The 16,426-nt window shown below is 38.0% G+C and overlaps 1 protein-coding gene across 4 annotated transcripts in view; it reads left to right on the top strand.

Moving 5' to 3' along the window:
- PALLD (palladin, cytoskeletal associated protein) overlaps positions 1-16,426 on the top strand; it is a 463,427-nt gene that overhangs the window by 4,926 nt on the left and 442,075 nt on the right. For 2 of the 4 annotated variants that reach the window (XM_064371018.1, XM_064371019.1), the window contains exons 3-4: positions 665-726; positions 4,578-6,640. The gene's annotated coding sequence lies outside the window, so the exon portion shown is untranslated. Of the gene's footprint in view, positions 1-664; positions 727-3,411; positions 6,641-16,426 lie in introns of those variants that run through there. The other 2 variants (XM_064371017.1, XM_064371020.1) reach the window with 2 other exon arrangements.

Raw genomic sequence — 16,426 nt, 5'->3', positions numbered from 1 at the left:
GGCTGGCCTCAAAGTCCTGGGCTCTCCTCCTACCTCATTCTCCCAAGCAGCTGGGACTACTGGCATGTACCACTGAGCCCAGCAATTTTTTTGATGATTAAATATAATGCAAACACATGCAAATTTCACATCCAAAAAAATGAAAGTTTCCTTTAATCTTCTAGATACAATAACTAGTATACAATGTGCTTGTTTCACTTAATGCTGTATTTGGGATATCTTATTTCTATATCACTTCTTGTTTTAGTACCTTAGAAAGCACATCTTAAAAATTATAATTATTGATAGGGAAAAGCATAAACAGTAAGAAACTAACAATCAACACAATCCCTGATGCCATTTTTTCCCTCTGATGCCATTTTTAAAATAACAATACAGCATGCACGTTGGAGTCAAGTCTCCCATACAATCCTATTCACATCCCAGTCAGAATACATTTTCTCTCCACAATTAACTTGTCATCTTCCAGGAAAGCTTTAAAATATTTTCATATGTCAGGAAAGAGAGAGAAATTATAAAAATAGATATAATTATACATATAAATATGATGCTTTAACACACTCTTGTGTATACTTTTTTTATCCTAAATCTATCTTGAATATATTTCTATGACTACATACATATTTATCCATTCCACTGTGATTTTTTTTCCAATTCACGTCAGCCAAAAGAACTTCAATTTGCTGAATGAAGTGAAACAGGAATCCAGTTTTTTAATAATGAGGGGTAAGTCAGTGGAATTGAACAGGGCCAAGAAATAAATCAAAATGTATGTAGTTATTTAATAAATGCTGCCAATTCAAAATAATGTTCTTTCCATACAAGATTGAAATGTGTCATTTTATTTCATCCATTCCTCCGTTCCTTGTCTTGCCATAAGAAGTTTGTTAGTATCCAATAGCCTTGAAGGGCTTCTTCTCTGCCCTTAGTATTCCTTTTCACAGAAACTTCCTGGATACTTTGCCATGCTGATTTGTCTAGGAAAACCTTTGTATCAGTTTTTCTAGGTCCAGCAAACAATACTCTTTATTTATTATTTTTGTTTTATTTTTTAGAAACAAGACTTTGCTCTGTCACCAAGAATGGGGTGTACAGTGGGACAATCATGGCTCACTGCAGCCTTGAACTCCTGGGCTTAAGTGATCCTCCCGCCTCAGCCTCCCAGGTGGCTGAGACTACAGGAACACACTACCATGCTTAGCTAATTTTTTAATTTTTCTAGAGACAGGGCCTCACTATGTTGCCCAGGCTGGTCTTGAACTCCTGGCCTCAAGCAATTCTCCTTTGTCAGCCTCCGAAAGTCACAAGTGTGAACCACTGTACCTGGCAAAAATGTTATTTTAACTGAGATTATATGACATTTGTAGATTATTTTGATGAAATACAAAATCAGTTCTTCCTATATAAGAACAGGATATAGCATTCCATTTATTTCGTTATTTCATTCCCTTCTCTTCTTTAATATACATTAAAACCTGCACATTAGTTGTTAGTATTCCTTGGTGTTTTATCTCATTATATTATATCATATGTATGTATGGATAAATGTGTGTATGTACACAGAGGCACACATGCACCTATACCTTAATATATAATATTAAAGTAGAACCATTCTCTTCACTTCTCACAAAGGTCTTTTTTCACTGGGACTAGACATTGAATTTTGTCTGAAGACTCACTAACAATCTATGGAGCTGATTCTATGGCTTTTTTCTTTTGAGTTATATGAGGAATTAAATACTAGATATTTGGATGTTAAGCCAACTTTTAAGACTTGGCTAAAACCCAATTGTCCAAAGTGTATTATTCCTTTAATATAATGTCGGCTTTTATTTATTAGTATTTTTTCAGATTTTATTTTACTATTCAAAACACCAATGTGCACTCATATCTCTTTATTCAATTTTATATTACTAAATAATGACATAATGATGATAAAGGATAATATAATGATACAATGATGTTATTCTTTGTAAATTCCAAGTCTTATTTTATTTGCTTAAATTCAACAACATTTGCTTTTGAAATTAATGTTACTGGATTTTTCACTCTAAATAATACTTTTCTTTACATTTGGACCCTTATAAGGCAGATAGAAAGTGAGATTATTTCTAAAGATCATAATATCTAACTGTACCCCAATGCTCGTATATAAGCATGGATTTTGTGTTCAGACTATTTCAATTCTACTTCTATTACCTATCAGAGTAAGATTATGATTCTCTCTTCATTTTTGTGCACATGCACTAGTTAGCAAACATCCCAACTAGCAGAAACATGTGATGAAAAGACCACCCAGAGGTTCAAGCTACATTTATGCAGCAGATTTAACCACAGTTCATAAAATTGAGCTCATGAGGGGCAGATCTGGAGTTCACTGCTATGTACAGATGGGCATACCAGTTTAACCAGACAAGCCTTTGGGGCCATACCTGAGTCTGTGATGTGTACACAAGCCAGATACAAAATATGAGGAAGAAGTAGAAAGACTGGTCATGGCTTGAAAGACACTAGTTCCCAGGATCACCAGATGGACCATGAGGACAATTCTGCAAGTGTTTCACGCCTCCATTTTTAGTGTGTTCCTTGATTAGATTCTCAGTTACCAATTGCTCACATGCTCCATGATTTTTGTTTGCTGATGGTTTATGCCAGGAATAAAGAGAGGAAAAAAAGTGAAAAGGTGGTTAAGTAGACCTGTTCCTTGAAACTCTGGATTCTCAAACTTCCTGGATCCTAAGAGAAAGAAAATGTCAAAGGGGGATGAATGAGCAAGTCAGCAGCATTCCTTTGCACATCCCTTTCTTCAAGGAAGCTTTGAAATCTTTACTTCTTCTATTGGCTGCCTGAGAGTTTCTATCTCCTAAAACAAAGTTTGTAAACCAGTATCCTTGATTGACCTGAAACTAGGAGGCATACTGATAGATAATCTCAAAACAGAGTGATCTACAGCCTGGAAAGTCTGGTGAAGAAAAATCAATGCGTGAGAGAGCTAGGGGAAGAAAGTTTATGGTAAAATAACAAGATGTTTGAATGTGCAGTTTTGAAAACAGAGCATGCCCCAGGGTGTCTATGGGACTGATGGGTTAAATGGAACAGAGGTGTGGTAGACAACGCCAAGATGACCACCAATGCCTTTTCTTGCCAGCTGGGTCTCACGCCTCTGTGCAGTCTCCTCCCACAGTGGATACTGCTCATTTGTATAAAACCAAAAGATACTGCAGAAAAGATGAAATATGACCTCCAAAGCTAGGTCATAAAAGACTTATGGGGCCAGGCACGGTCGCTCACGCCTGTAATCCAGCACTTTGGGAGGCTGAGGCGGGTGGATCACCTGAGGTCAGGAGTTTAAGATCAGCCTGGTCAACATGATGAAACCCCATCTCTACTAAAAATACAAAAAATCAGCTGGGCATGGTGGTGGGCACCTGTAATCCCAGCTACTTGGGAGGCTGAGACAGGAGGATCACATGAACCCGAGAAGTGGAGGTTGCAGTGAGCCGAGATCACACCACTACACTCCAGCCTGAGCAACAAGAACCAAACTCTGTCTCAAAAAAAAAAAAAAAAAAAGGCATCATGGCAGAATCCAGCTGCCATGAAGTAAGGAAACTCAGGCAGTGACACAGAGAAGTCAACAGGGCTCCAGCCAATAACAGGACTAACTTTCCAGGCACGTGAATGAGCTGCCTTGGAAGCAGATCTTCCAGCCTCAGCCATGCTTCCACCTGAAAGAAGCTGGGGCAACATCTTCAGTACAGTCTCATGATACCCCGCTCAGGAATTACCCAGCTAAGACTCTCATGGATTCTCGACACATAGAAACTGTGTGAAATAACAAATATGTATTGTTTTAAGACATTAATTTTTGCAGTAATTTGTTATGAAGCAGTAGATAAGTTATACCTCATTTTGGAGGTGGAGGAGGTCTGTTTGTGTGATCTGTAAGAAGAAAGGAGACAAAGATTCATTGAGAAAAGCAGGTCCAAAACCAATATGCCAAGGTATAGAATAGACAAATGGGTGCTGAGTCACCTAGATTAATGGCAGGGTGTGGAGTGAAGAAGAGAACCAAGAGCCCAACTAGATCCAAAGTCTAAATTTTAAAAACTGGGATGAAGGATGGTTGATGCAAAGGTAAGTACTTCAAAAGAGCGGGAATTTCCATAAGAAGTAACCATTTGAAAGCTGAACTGGAGCCCCACGAAAGAGCCACAGACCCACTTTCCCAAACTTGGTCTACACAGAGATGGGCTCTGGTGGGAAATAAGAAAGTGCATGAGAAACGATATTACTGTCCACACACTAATCTCACCCTTAATATCAATTGGACCTTGCTATACTAACTTATGAGTGTGTTGGTCAAACTTTCTAAATTTTTTTCTGATGAAATTTTCTAAGGAAAAGAACTTTTGTTTCTCAAATTCTTATAAGATTTTTAAAACAAGCTGGGTTTACTGCACTGTTTAAAATACACACACACAGAGTCACATTTCTCTGTCTTTTTGAGTAAAATCATATACAGCTTTGAAGCCTCTTTCAGGACCACAACCTGTATTTTTCTTTTTTCTTCTTAGGGCTTCATCACTTTGCTGGTGCTATACCAGGATTTAGGAATCAAGCAATCCAACGAAATGTGGAAGAGGCCTCATCTGGTCAGTAGTCCAATATGATTGCCTCTGGAATTCACCATGAGACTCACAGTTCACTAGAAGATAGAGGCAAAAATCAGAGCTGTCAGTTAAAATTATTTCTAAAGATGGGTTCAGTGCTTCCAATTCTCAAGCCTTTCTGAGACTTCGTGGGGTGAATCACTTGCTTCTTTTCTGCATTTCCTCCTGCAGGCAGTTTTCTAATTTAGTTAGATGCATACTTATATTTACCTCTTTCCAATAATTTTGTTCATTTCTGATATCTTCTATTTTCTTCCCTCCCAATTTCTGGCCTTTTCAGTTTTTACTATTATCTTGTGGTGTTAGGAAAAAGTAGATATAAATATGTGTTTTATCAATGCTATGGTTTGAAGGTTTTTATCCCTTCAAAATTGATGCCTAATTTGCTATGCAACAGTGTCGGGAGATGTAACCTTTGGAAGGTGATTCAGGAGGACTCCTCATGAATGGGATTTGATGCCCTCGGGGCTTGATGGAGGAAGTTTGACCCCTCTTCCCTTCTACCTTCTGCCATGTGAAAACACAGTGCTCAAGGTACCATTGTGGAAACAGAGACAGGAACTTCATCAGACGACAAACCTCTGACACCTTGATGTTAGACTTCCCAGCCTCCAAAATGATGAGAAATCAATTTCTGTTCTTTGTAAATTATCCAGTTTGTGGCATTTTGTTATAATGGCACAAACTAAGACAATCGACCAGAGTTGTTTTACTATCATAAGTATAAATTTTAAAATCACTTCTTCATTAATCTAATAGATGAAATGACCCACAGAAGCATCCAGTTCCAGAAAGGACCATTTATAAAGGACCAGTTTTGCCTATAAAGAAAAGTACAATAACAGACCTTCACAAATTTTCTACCATCTGAAAAAAGGCATCTTTAGATATTAAACTGAATCAAATGTGATGGTCTTATCCAGACAAAGGAAGACAGAGCACTCGATTTCCAAGTTAACTGGGAGCTTTTGTGTTGCTCTTTTTGCCCCATTTTATTTGACTTTGTTACCTGACCTTTGAACAGAAAAGCTTTCTCTTCTTGCTATCTCTGTTTATTTGAAATATCGAAATACTAGAGTCTTTCTATCTCTATTTGTCATTTGAAAGATCAAAATATTAAATGATTGTGAAACACTTTTGCAACTGTAAAAGGGTTGATACTGTTCCTGCAGATATTCGTTAAACATTTATTTATTTCTTCAACAAATATTTACTGGAGGCTCATGATGTCCTAGGCATTGAACTAAGAACTCAGTGTTGCAATGTGTATAAGAACCAGTCCCTGTGTGTTTATGCTTATTTAATACTATTATAGACAAAGTCTTCAATACATACCATAGTCAGATATCAATTCTTCATTAGCAATATGAAATAAGAGAACAAAGGGACTTTCCACTCAATTTGACAGGTGGCTAAATTTTTAGTTACTGAATTTCCTGTTTTAGGATCATGTAGCAGCTGAACAAAATTCAAATGCACAGAGGAGAAGATCATAGTAAGCAGAGCTTCCATTTGGAGGGTCCCTTTTTCTACTTGACGTCACATACTATACTTTAAATTGATTCAGAACATGTTAACAGGGCAGGTGGGGATTTCCAGCTACAAGTCCAAAATATAGAAGAACGTGTTTAAATCCTATGTTTATCAGATCCATAAATATAGTTCCTTCTATGTTAAGTGGCTTTATTTCTAAGAACCCAGCCTCAGGCCTGGGGGTGCTTCCCAGCCCGCTACTGGAATTCCTGATCATGGCAGTCTGCTGAAACATGAGCTCAGTTACCAAATATAGCTGAGTGGAGGAAGAGGACAGATGAGAGTCTGAGGCCACAGTTGCCTCAAAGTGACCACGGACCAGGCCGTTTTTAATGAATAGGCAAGACTAACCTCCATTCTCCCAGAAAAGAAGAAATGCTCATCTGAAATTCATCACCTCTCTGGAGTCTTCAAACTGACCAAGCATTGAAAAGGTCTGTGAGATGTGTCTTAATATACTAACTAGTAGGGCAACATAAAATTTAAGGACTTTAAAAAAAACTAAAAAATAACCCTAGTTTTTTCTGAGGATACAATACTATTTAGAAGATATCTTAATTATTCTTTTGCTTGGAAAGGAAAAGTAATGAGAATTTTATGGTCTTTCCAAAAACAAATAATACGTACGATTTGCCTGCCCACTTTATATCTGCCTTTGCTGTCAGAGAATTACACTTTCTGTTATAAGCTCAAGCATGCTAAATTGGCACTATCAATTCCAAAAGGATTAAATGTATTTATGGAGTCAGCTTTTGTCAAGATTGTATATGTGTTATGTTTCACAGAAAATAAAAATGCAACTTTCTAGACCCTCACCCATATTTAAGCTAAATAAATAATGATGGCTTCAAGTGATAGACTCTAGATTTCAGTAACATTGTAAGTGGTTAATTACACTTTCAAAAGATTCCAAAAGTACCTCACTGGACATAATTAAATGAGTTGGGATAGAAACAGCAGGCATTTAAAATTATATTCATGCAGACAATTTACATACTTATTTTTAATAAGATAAAGCTTACTAAGGAAACTACAGTGCAGTCTCTGGAGTCCAGTCAAATTTAAACATCACAGTATAATTTTTATCATTTTGTTTTAAGTTTCACATGAAATTGTCTTGAATCCAATACAGGAGGTTGATATAAAATGATTTCAGGCTCACATTACTTGCTACCATTTGCTAAAAATACTAATTGCCTTTTAGTATGAATAATGTGACAACATATAAAGCCTGTTTCTTGGCAATATAAAACTATTTAAAATCTATTCAATCACAAACATACAGAAATTAAATCCTCATTGCATGATAAACATGCCTTCCAATCTTTTTTCTCACAGAAAGAACTTAAATACTCACCTCAATTATTCAGATTTTAAAAACCAAAGTCTTTGTGACAAATTATTGCTAACAGTAGAAAAGGTCAATGAGGTTTACCTGGCCACTAACTGCCCTGTAAATACATGATTACACATTCCTAGAAAACAAATGAGGCCTCCGGCATCCTAGGGCCTGGTATAGATGAGGGTCTGTATAGCAGGACCTCTGTGTCAGTTCTTCCTCTGAGATTCTCTGTGTTGTTGTTAGAGCTGAATATTAAAACTGGCTTTATAGCATAATTTACAATAGAATGAGGATCTGGATTGTATGGGACAAGTACAATCACTTTGACTTCCTTATCTTATTTTAAAAAAATGTAGAGTGGAATCATTGTTCAGGTTTAAAAATAAATCTGACAAGTTCTTTAAGAGATACCAAGTGAAATCTGCAAGGCCAAGACAAGAGCTCCTCCACTTCTTAAACAATATGTGTGAGGCTATATTGCAATTATTGAGCTCCAGTTCCAAATTCAGGCCATCTAGAGTTAATGACTGTGTCCTGGTGAAATTCCAGCAAAGAAAACAAAGACTAAATGAAGCATCTTTGACTAAAATTTCTAACTGTTAAATCATCATATTAGAGAGTATAGAGGCAAATTTAGTAAAAATAGGTTTTGAATTTAAGTGAGAAGAATAAAGCAATGAGTTAGATAATGGTAGCGGAAGTGGATAATTCAGAAGCAAAATCTAAATATTTGCAGTGGACTCAGTATGGTGAATAAAGTTGATAAGATGAAGAAAACATGGGATAACTTCAAAAACTCTGTAAAGTATCTTATTTGGATTTTACGGCATTAAATGAACTATTAGATTACGTCCTTGAAATTGAGATTAAATATGCTGTTTAAAGAGATATTTAAAACTGTAGGATAAATATATCTTCTTATAATGACAATTAAATAATCAGAAAGGAAAACAATCCATGTGTATTTATTAAGAAATAAAGCATAAAATTACAGTGCATTTTCTGCATCAAGCATAAAATTTTGTAAATTTTTCGTATTTGACTTTTGGCCTAAAGGACCCTTTGTGGAAAAAAAAAAAGAAGGAGAAGAAGAAGAAAGAAAGGGAGAGAGGGAAGAAGGAAAGGAGAAGGGAGGGAAGGAGGGAGGGAGGGAGAGAAAAAGGAAGAAAGGAAGGAAGGGAGGAAGGGAGAGAGGGAGGGAGGGAAGGAGGGAACAGATTTAGTCTAGGGGTTGCTGGTGATTCTCAAGCATAAAAATTAAGTGTTAAAGCTTTTCTAACTTTGGTTTTCATAGTTTAGTTTTTATTAAAAGATATTTTAATATCAAATCTTCACTTCAATAGTTTGTATTACTTTTTTAGTAATCGTTTAAGTATGAAAACAAAACTGCTAAATCTAAAATTAAAAATCACTTATAATTTTAACTTTTTTTCAAGAATTACAACACAAGCAACAAAGGAGTCCCCTGAATGTCCCACCTTCCATCTCTCACCCCTGCCTAAATCCCACCACAGAGGGAGTCAGCGTTGATTGTTTGGTGTATGTTATTCCAACTATTTTCGTATATTTATTCCTACCTGTATATACATGTTTAAATGACCGTGGGAATTTTGCTATTTCATCTGGACTCGCCAAAGAATCTGCTGAATGTGGTACATGGTATTAAGTGACTCTTACTACCTGTCAGCCTTTTTCTAGCATCAAACTTTTTCTTTCAAAATTGTAGCAGTTCTTCATTGACTCTAAAAGTATTTCATGAACAGACTTCAAGAGTGTTCCCCTTATCTGTATTCTTAATTTCCTATAACATCCCCAACAAGAAAAGAAAACTCTGCAGTTAAATGCAGACTTCCACCCTGAGTCTGCCACTTTCTGGTGCCTCAGGTTGGGCCAAATAAGTGAACCTTTTACTGCTGCCATTGTGAGTAATACAAACAATAAACAGAAAAATAACATCTATTCCATGGATTGCTCTGAGGATCAAACTGTTCACTTTTGAAAGCAGGTATCCCCCAAGCTGTTAGGTAGGAACAACCTGTACTGTTTGTCATTGAATTCTTCCTACTAGACTCTGCTCTTTCCCATGTATATTCCTTGTCTTCCCAAGTTCCTCCAAGTCAGATATCTTTTTGCATTTCAACAGTCAATAGTGCTTTGATTCATGGGGATCACACCAGGGGGTGTCCCACAAGTCTTGTTTGTTTCTTGAGTCAGAGTCTCACTCTGTTGCCCAAGTTTGAATGCAGTGACATGATCATAGAACTCACAATCCTCCCACCTCAGCCTCTGGAGTAGCGGAGTAGCTGGGGCTACAGGCACATACCACCAGGCTCAGCTAAGTTTTTTGTTTGTTTGTAACTCCTGGGCTCAAGCAATCTTCCTGCCTCAGCCTCCAAAAGTGCTGGGAGTATGGGAATAAGCCACCATCCCCAGGCCCCTATAAATATTTCTTAACTGACAACATGGGGGATTCTCCCAAATATCATAGAGCTGGCTTTGAGGTAATCTATCCCCAAAAGTCAGCAACTTGAAAAGCAAATGGTCATCATAATTTTTAAATTTGTCTGTCTTTTCAGTCTTTTGTATATTCATGTGTGAATGTGAACCATATACATTTATACCTATAGTACATATTCAGGAACTAAAAAATAAATGTTTTCCAAAATATTAGGATAGTCATGCCAAGATCAGATTTGTAAAATTACTTATGTCAAGTGTGTAATATACATACCAGTGAAAACTTATTTATATGTTCTATATTTTATAGTATAACATGAATCTAACAGAATTCGGATGATACTAAGTTAGGGAGAAATTGTAAACCATAAAATTACAATTAGAAACAACGTATAAATTAAGTGGCATAAAATTCCTTAAAAAGGAATGAAATAGTCAGGCCTGGTGGCTTGTGTCTGTAATTCCAGCAACTCGGGAGACTGAGGCAGGAGGATTGCTTGAGGCCAGGAGTTCAAGAGCAGCCTGGGAAATGAAGGGAGACCCTGTCTCTACAGAAAATAAAAAAGAATTAGCAGCACTTGGTGGCATCCTAATTTTTTGCTTTAGCTTCCCAAGTAGCTGGGACTACAGCTAAAGCAAAAAATCAGTGTGGCAGTGAGCTATGATCTCACCACGGCACTACTACAGCCTGGGCAACAGAATGAGACCCTATGGCCAAAAAGAAAAAAAAAAAAAAAAAAGAAGAGGAAGACTGAGATACATCATCCGGGGAGTTAACAAAATAGGTCACCATGGATGTTTACATTTGAAAGCAATATTTGCTTAGAATAAGCCAAGATCTTTATAAGGATATAAGCGGCCTATTGACAATTCAGGGTGGATAGGATTCTGTAATGACTCACAGTATTTGCCAATGCTCCCAAACCTTTGCTTTACCAAATGTTTGCTTAAGATGAAGAGTTTGGCATTACGCATAAATATCAAAATTCACCTTGGAGAACTTGCCTTCTGAGCGCCATGAGGTAACACAGCAGCTGTCCCCATGGTATAATCTGAAGGAACTGAAATGTCCTCCTCTTGTGAGTTTCACCACCCTCCCCGCCAAGGGTGGACCTCCCAAAACAGTGATGGTCTGTAGATGTGAACATTAACATGCAAATGTGCATTTTATTTTATCTTATGTTTTTGGCACACTAACAACTTTCAAAGCTAGTTTGAGGATGTATGCAATAAAAGCATAGTAGAATTGCCCAAAATCAGTTAAGAAAATATAGAAGATCAAACCAAGTAAATTTCAAACTTGAAATGTTTTCTCAATTTACTACCTCTCTCCTTTCTCTTATTAGAATTTTAACTCCCTAAGGCAGAGAATCTATCTTCTTCCCAGCTATGTTCCCGACCTATAAAAGAAGTACCTAGCATATAGTATGCACTCAATAAATAAATGCTGATTGAATAAAACAATGAGAAAACTAAGCAAAAAAAAAAAATTTTTTAAGCTAAAAACATCTGTATTTTCTATGACTAAAAATTTAATCCTGAGCTTGCTACTATCCATACGAAACGGAGAATCATCAAAGGTTACAGAATTCTTTGTCTAATAAAATTGCCAGAAAATTAAAAAATGTTTTCCCGCTTCCAAAGTTTTTCATGAGAAACTTTCTTTGAGGGTAATGAGAAATACTAACATCCGTGTCTTTATAGATACTTTTTTTTTAACACAATGTCTGACCTATGGCTGTTTTTGCATTAGTGAAATGAGCAGGTAAAGCATATTTTATATGTATACATGAACAGTTTTGTGTTATACATATACACTAACATTTAGCACTGATTACTCTATCAAGTTCTTGCCAGAAAACAGAGCCTGGGGCACAAGTAACAGTTGATAAAGCCAATGAAAAACCTAGGTTAAGAGCAGAATAACGTTTGGCTGCACTCAGTGGTTCACATCTGTAATCCCAGAACTTTGGGAGGCCAAGGCAGGAGGATCCCTTGAGCACAAGAGTTTGAGACCAGCCTGGGCAGCAAAGGGAGACCTCGTTTCTACAAAAGCATATTTTAAAAATTAGCCAGGCCTGATGATGCACACCTGTAGTCTGAGATACCCAGAAGGATAAGGCAGGAGGATCCTTTGAGCCCAGGAATTCAAGTTTGCAGTGAGCAATGATCATGTCATTGCAGTCCAGCCAGGGCAACAGAATAAGACCCCCACTCAAAAGAGCAAAATAACGTTTAGCTGAAGAGCACGGCCCAGAGAACTGCTAGAGCAGGTTTTGGGAGGCTGAAAGCGGGTCAGCCATCAGAAGTTTTCCTGCCTCATGCCTTTGTTCATGTGTCTGTCAAATCCTATCCAGAACTCAAACCGCATTTCAAACACAAAGTATTTCTTAGCTGTTCTCCATCATCTGCCATAACCTAGACAGTGTGCTAAGCATTCACCATACATAGACGCCAGCCACAGCTCCTGCTTCCATGGGGCTCACAGTTGAATGAGGAAAGCATTCTCTAAATAAATACTTGTAATTTAATATGAGGAATGCTATGAGAAATGCAATGCAATATGACGGGCTTGGAAGAAGAAGCAAATTATATTGTTTGGGGAATCATTAGAAAGCACTAAAAAGAGGTACAATTTAAGAAAGTTTTCAAAGATGAACTGGAGTTTGACAAACAGAAAAAGGAAGCACATTTTAAGCAAAAGGAGCAGCAAGTGCAAAGGTGTGAAAACCAGAAAGAACCTGAATTGTTCGAGGAATGGCGAGTGGGCCAGGGAGTCCTGAGTGCATGTGTGTTAGTGCTGACGGAGGGTGAGGCTGGAGCACTTCCATCAGCTCAGACTGTCCACGGGCACGTTTAACTTGTGCATCGTGCTTTGGAGCTTTTCTCAGCCAGGGAGCATCACAGGAAAAAAATAAAAACCAAAAGAGTGACGTGGCTAAATTGGTAACTATGATCTCTCTTACCATTTTTATCCCTTACTGCAAGTTGTTGAAACTATTTTAATAGCAATTATCATGTTCCTCCTTGTAATTAAGTTATTTTTTACTCTTGTCTAATCGCTTCTACTGGATTGTAAGATCATTTAAGGAGAATAACTGTGCCTGGCTCATCTCCGTCCTCCTTGAAGCTTCTCTTGCACAACTAAGCAGTTGTTCCATTGATTTCATGTTCAACTTACTATTCCGGGAAAGGGAAGTAGAAGAAAGGACGCGTGACTCTAAGATGGGCAAGGCCAAGGAAGAGTCATTTATCCCACAGGGAAGAACATAGAGCTACACAACTTCAAGCAAGTTAAAGAACACCTGTGGCCTGCCATGTGCGGTGGCTAACACCTGTAATCCCAGCACTTTGGGAGGCCAAGGCGAGTGAATCACCTAAGGTCAGGAGTTCGAGACCAGCCTGGCCAAATGGTGAAACCCCATCTTTACTAAAAATACAAAAATTAGCTGGGCATGGTGGTGGACACCTGTAATCCCAGCTACTCAGGAGACTGAGGCAGAAGAATCCCTTGAACCCGGGAGGCGGAGGTTGCAGTGAGCCAAGATCACACCACTGCACTCCAGCCTAGGTGACACAGCAAGACTCTGTCTCAAAAGAGAGAAAAAGAATAGTTGTGGCTAATGAGCATTTTAGGGGAAATGACAATTAAGCTAAGCAGCTAATGACAGAGGTTATAGATAAGACAAGGATGAGAAAAAGAAGAAGACAGAAGAATTTCTAGGAGATTCAAATTCCTCCTGAGAAAAGGGTGGAGGCAGGGGACAGGACAATTTAAAGATGTAGAAGAATCCTTTATTCCCCACAATTTCAAAATCATTCGGTGTTACTCACTAAAGTAGAAACACTTGAATGACTCTGGTGTTTACCTCATTTCCTCTTCACTCCCTAACAGCGATATTAGTGGGTTTCCTTAGTCTGTTTCATCTTCTGTGTCTATCACACCAGCATAGAGTTACCAAGAGTATTGTTTAACAGAAAACATGAAATCTCACGCAAATGCTGGAGATGTTTGCAGTTGTGTTTCCTTCCTTTGATTGTGACCTTTCATTTTGGAGTGCTGACTGACACGGAAATCTCTGAAGCACAATTTTCCAGTGAACTTGGCCCATTTGGAAACGACCCTTGTTCATCCTCCTTGAATGAGCATTTTCCCTAGACCACATGCATGTTCCCGTGGCAATAACTGGGCTGCAAATTAAGCCTGAACCAGATATGTCATAGAAATATTACTTTCTTTCTCAATGTGCAAGCGGTTTTAAAGCTACACCTAATCCTGACCACTGGATCCTGTCAGATGGGGCCTCTTAAAAACCAAAATATAAGTTAATAAGCAGGTGAGATGATCTGTCTCCAGCAAACACTCCCTACTTTAAGAAGCGAAAATGTTTTCATCATTCGGAAGTTTGTTTTAAGCTTTCTCATATAATGCTTCTTGTGACGTTTTAAACTGTATCATATTATGTTCATTTGGAACTAAAATACAATAGAATTCATAGCAGAACTCTGATTTCTGATCCACAGTTTTATTAGTCTGATATATTGCTTAGGAATCTCAATTATGAAAGTTACAATGGTAAGGTGGTAAAGTGCATAGATCATGAGCTCTGGAGTAATTGCTTGGGCTTAAGCCTTGGTTCTCTTACTCAGATTTTCTGCCTCTATTTCCTTCTTTCTAAACCAGAGGCTGCTGTGAGGATTTTAAATGAAATAATCTACATGATGGCTCTCAGCACAATGCCCACAATGACAGTGTTTGACATTATCAAACACTGTCATCATTATTAGCCTTTATGTATGTTGTATGAATTCATCAGGCAGCTAATGTTCTATAGAAGAGGTTGGCAATTTCTTCTGTAAAAGTCCAGGTAAATATTTCAGGCTTTGGGTACCATACAGTCTCTGTTCCAACTACTCAACTCTGACATTGGTCCAAGAAAACGAAGACAATCTCTATATTCAAACTGCTGCCCGTGAATTCCAATCCAGCATACATGTCAAAGCCCACTTTTCCTTGCCCATATTTTCAATGACCTTGCCCACTTCCCTCCCATTTTACCTGCCTATCAAATTGGGATCATCTGTCTCTGCACCTTCACCTGGAAGGCTGAGCTCTGGTGGAATTACATGGATTAATGACACTATAAATACATCACATTTAACTTCAGCCAGGCCCTCACTTCTGCCCATAAATCCTTCTTAGGAAACTTCTTTCTCCCTTTTTCTACAACAGCTATTTCAAATCGTCTCCTGTCCTCATAAACTTCCAATGCACACAAGTCTCAGTGTGGGAACTCTCCTTTCTTCCTATTATAAATTTTTGCAGAGAATCTCATTCTTTCTCTCTCTTTACCTCTCTCTCTCAGCCTCGTCTCACACACACACACACACACACACACACACACACACACCCTGTTACTTCTCTCCTTTAACAATGAAAACACTGCCTCTTCCTACCTGAAGCTGAACACCTCATATTACATTCGTGCTATAGTAACTCATTTCTTCTTACATATTTTGAGAGCTGACCTATAAATCATCCTCACTTTCTTACATTTATTTTCAGCTTCTCCCTTCTTACTGCCTAATTCCATTTGTATAAAACATGTTACGGTCCTCTATCCTAAAAATGCAACAAACCTCACTAGAATCTATACTTTTGTTCAACTACTAGCTTCTGTCTCTCTTTCTGTCTATTATTTCTTCAAAACAATCCACCTCACCTGTAATATTTTCTTTCTTTCCTTCTTTCCTTTTCTTCCATGTAGCAATCTGGGTTATATTTCTGTTGCATACACTGAAATTGCTGTTTCTGATGATGCTAAATATTCCCAACTTGCTAAAATCCAAAGGTCAGATACTGCTTCCTGAAATATTTTCTTTCCCAGCTTCCATGATATTGAGCTCTCCTGGCTTCCCTTTGACTCTCTGAAGGATTTTCTCTCCTCCTTCTTTTTTCCTCGATGACCTTATGCATCCCCATGTCTTAAAGTCCCACCCATAGGCTAATAATCCCCAATCCAGTTCTGCTCTCCCTCCTCCTGGGCTCTAGACCAGCATCTCAAATCTCCTAGACATCAACACCAGAGTTACCAAAGGTCCCGCAACTGCAAAAGGCTCAAATCAAAATCAAGCTTTAAAACAAAACAAAACAAAAACAAACAACAACAAAAAAAAAACTTGTTCCTCCACTTGTAGCATGTAAGTTAATGGCACCACCCATCTGGCTGTTAGGCAACAAACCTGTAATCCTGCCTCGGCATTGCCTCTGCCTTTAATCAGTTACCAAGTTCTTTCCTTTCTGGCATCTATCTCACGGCCCCCGGACCCACTGCTTCCCTGAATCACCAGCTCTCACTTCAGAGTCCAAGATGGCCACATCTAATAGCTGTCTAGGCCAAGTACCAGGACTTGTGCCCAG

This window comes from Aotus nancymaae, unplaced genomic scaffold, assembly GCF_030222135.1.
Source record: "Aotus nancymaae isolate 86718 unplaced genomic scaffold, 86718_ANA_hifiasm-v0.15.2.pri h1tg000115l, whole genome shotgun sequence".
NCBI classification, from domain to species: Eukaryota; Metazoa; Chordata; class Mammalia; order Primates; family Aotidae; genus Aotus; species Aotus nancymaae.
The sequence above is the reverse complement of the archived record's forward strand: the minus strand, read 5'-3'. Positions and strand labels throughout refer to the sequence as shown.